Raw genomic sequence first — 3,862 nt, forward strand, 5'->3', positions numbered from 1 at the left:
TGCCACAACAACCTTGTTAAGTATGAATTGCCTTTGCAGCCAGGACAGGTGAAGTTCACAGTTAACAAATGCAAGAGCTAGAATTGAAATCCAACATCCAAAACTGGTGTATATATTCTTCACACTCCTCATATCGCCCTCCCAGTGAAACCAAAGTATAAGTGTGCTTCCAGAAGTAAAGTGGCTGCTGCTCCTTCTTTAGCTAAAATGTTCTTCTGCTAATGGATTTGCTGCCATCAGCCTGCAATTTCTGAGCTGATGCTGAAGTCTTATCTGTGGTTACTTTGTTCATTTCTATTTAAATTCTTTTTCTGGAGTCAATACTGATAGTCACAAAGGTTGCCTCAACTAGAAGATCTCGATTGAGTAACTCACCCAAGCACAATTACTATGCCATTCTATTTGCCCGTCATAATTAGCTACCCATTTTAAATCTCCAAAATGCCTGTTTCGGTGGTTAATAATAATGGAAAAATAAATTAAGGCATATATGCCAGCGTGTATGTGTGTTCATTATTGCCTTATTATGTGCATCAGCTCTATTGTCCACCTCAGAGCTGTAATCGCAGACGAGCTTCCCCTTCTCTTCAGCATGCTCCAGCAGCCGCCTCCTCCTGCTGTTCAGTTAATATGTGTTAGTGAATGCAAATTAATGTTAATATCAATCAGCCTAAGCCAAATCAGCTTCTCTTAAGTAGTGAAGTAAATCTGCATAAAATCAAATAAGATAATATACGTGAAAATACTCTAAAACTTATAAAGCGCTATACAAATCAAAGTATTTTTATAATAAAATCATAATATATTACAAACCCAAATATAAATTATTTTTAAATGGTCTGCTGTTTTAGATGTAACATTAGCCAATGTTCAATAAATATTTGTTCAATTTTATTGTCGAATTGAGATAATCAAGAGTTTACTGTACGTGAAAACAAAGAATTCCATGAAAGAGTTAACAAATACACTAGCTTAAGAGTGCACGAAATAAATGAAGTTTAAAAGAAGATGGATGACTTCAAATACAAAATAACATACCTTAACTATTCATTCAAGAATAGAAGATTCTCTTCATATCTGTCCCTTTTAAAGCCACGTGATTAGAACTTACTTTGTTGTAAAAATCTTTTATAAGTTACTATGCAACGAGATCTTCACTAAATTTAAATTTGAAGCAAAATGTACAATCTTAATTAAACAATTTTTAATACTTTCAAGATGAAAAAGATGTTAGCTCATGTAAAAATATTTTGCTGTTGGAAGTCAGGTTTGTGAAGAAGCTTTTAGATGGCCCATTAATTTTTTTCATCCTTCATCATTTACTAGTTTATAACTAATTTTGAAGCATGCTTTAGGAAAATTCTGGTTTATCTCAAAACATTCTGTTTATAACAATGAATTATTTATTTATTTATTTATTTATTTATTTATTTATTTATTTATTTAAATACAGCCAATTACTTTCAGAATGAAGACAGTCTTCATAAGAAATAAAGTATATTAGTGATTAAGGCACAATTTTTCTTTGTCTTATAGTGTATTTATCTACCTTTTAGAAGGAAAACTAAAGATACCTGGATAACTAAAATTTGTCAGGGAGTAAATGGAACCTGTGCCTGGCATTTGGCAAAGTTGAATAGCTTGGTCTCTGGCTGAGTCTTAAGAATTTGATTCCATATATGCGTTCTGAAATTTTCGTAGATCTTATCACATAGAAGCTATAAATGAAAACTGTTATCATTTAGAACATTTAAGTTAGGCTTAAAGAAGCAAGCTAGACACCTAGTGGAAAATGGTAACAACAGAAATAGATTAAACTTGCAAAACCCTCCCCGTAGCTTTGTTAAGTGGATAAACCAGTAACTTGCTGAAATTACGAACAGAGGAAATCCCAAGTGTAATTTCATGAGTTTTTGGAAACACATTTTTTTGGGGGGTAAGGCAACCCTTGGTTGACCTCACAGATTGCAAGTACCTTGTCAGCTTACAATCCCTTATTTCTTATTTTTTTACGCCTATAGCATCTGGTCTTCCTAGGTGGTCTCCCATCCAAGTAGTAATCAGGCCCAACCTTGCTTAGCTTCTGAGATCAGATGGGATCAAGCTTGTTCAGGGTGGCATGGCTGTAGACAAAAACACATTTTAAGAGCACTTTTAAGAGGAATTTTGAGAAACAATAACAATAGGAAAATTAATATTATATTTTTAAGATTAAGAATGTATTTTATATACAATTATTTAATATCAATGTAAAACTGGTGTCAAACAGAAAATTTGACACTGAACTAAGATAAGGATCCTATTCTTTCCCAACACAGCTAGATAATCACATTAATATATTAGTATGATCAAAGGCTTTAAAATAACTACATGTCCCTAGTATAACATCATTTAAAGTAGTGATTAAAAATAGTTTTTAAATCATAGTGCTACCTTGATTCATTTACTATGGAATGCTCAAGGAATTAATTTAACTCAGCCATGGATTTTAGGAATATAATAATATAATATAACTAAATAACATTTTAGCCCCATATTTATAAATTACTGTCAAACATAATGTTGGTTTTGAAATCACTTCATATCAAGTCACAATGAGAAGAAATATGAAAATTTGAAAGCTTGACATTATGTCCCCTTCTAATTCTCCCAAGGTCTGACATTATCTAGTGTAAATAAGACATTTTACTTCTCTTTCCTATAATGTATATTGCTTCACTTCAGTAGGACTACCAAAATTTTGATTGCAACAAGATGATGCATTTATTTCCTAATGAACATGACACTTGCTTTACATATGGAACACTGTGTCCTGCCTGTCATGTTAAAACCTGCAACCCAGAAGGATCAATCAGGTCAAATAAAGGCTGTCAGAGAGCCTCTGTTTGGTTATCGTGGTCACTCTAGTGCTTGACAAGTGGGTGGAGACCACTTTTCTACATTACTCTTCCACAAACTTTTAATTATTTACACCTCTCCTTAAAACACTCTCTTCTCTTGGCTTTGAGGACATATTCCTGCTTCTATGCTCCTATTTTCTTTTCCTGCTTCAAACTCGTGGATGGTCCTTGAAGTTCATTCCTTGAACATCTGCTCACCTCTTTATTGTCAGCTTCAAAGTTCTCAACCACTCCTAGGTTCCAGCTATCACCTACTTAAAGGGGACTTTCTTAAACTTTGTCTCTAACTCTGATTTCTGCTGTGAAGTTCACTTCTCTGTTTTCAGATGTCTAGTATAAGCTGAAACTCAAATATCCAGCAATTAGCTCTACTCTACTTGCCTAAACCTGGATACACCTTATTCCATGTCCATTTTTTTCTCCAAATCCTGATTCAACTTTCCTGTTTCTGTCAAGGTTAATATTTTTATCCTATTTGTCATTTATCAAAAACTGCTAATCTTGACAACAGCTTTGACTCAAATTCTAAAGAAAGAATTCTATTATTTGTTAAGAACTTACTATCTGCAAGAAACTGTATATTATCTCAATGAATCTTCACAACAGTCTTTTGAGGTAGATATTATGATTATTCTACAAATGAAGACACTGAGGCTCATGAGAGGTAAGTTATTCCAGAGATAAGTTCAGGTTCATCTGAAGCCAAAGCTTGAGTGCTTAACCAAACTGCAAGGTCAAAAATTCACCTGTTGTATAATTGTAAACTAATGCAGCCACTGTGGAAAACGGTATGAATATTCCTCAAAAATTAAAAATAGAACTGCCATACAACCCAACAATTCTACTTCTGAGTATTTATCTGAAGAAAACTAAAACACTAATTGAAAAATAAAATGGACTCTTCTGTTCACTGTAGCACTGTTTACAATAGCCCATATATGGAAGCAATCTAGGTGTCCATC

At 33.4% G+C, this 3,862-nt stretch overlaps 1 pseudogene; it reads right to left on the bottom strand.

Annotated features, from left to right (window-relative positions):
- Positions 1–2,012: 2,012 nt before the first annotated feature.
- Positions 2,013–2,131, bottom strand: LOC118608274 (annotated as a pseudogene).
- Between the last annotated feature and the right edge of the window lie 1,731 nt (positions 2,132–3,862).

Source organism: Rousettus aegyptiacus, unplaced genomic scaffold (genome assembly GCF_014176215.1).
Source record: "Rousettus aegyptiacus isolate mRouAeg1 unplaced genomic scaffold, mRouAeg1.p scaffold_m13_p_9, whole genome shotgun sequence".
NCBI lineage: Eukaryota > Metazoa > Chordata > Mammalia > Chiroptera > Pteropodidae > Rousettus > Rousettus aegyptiacus.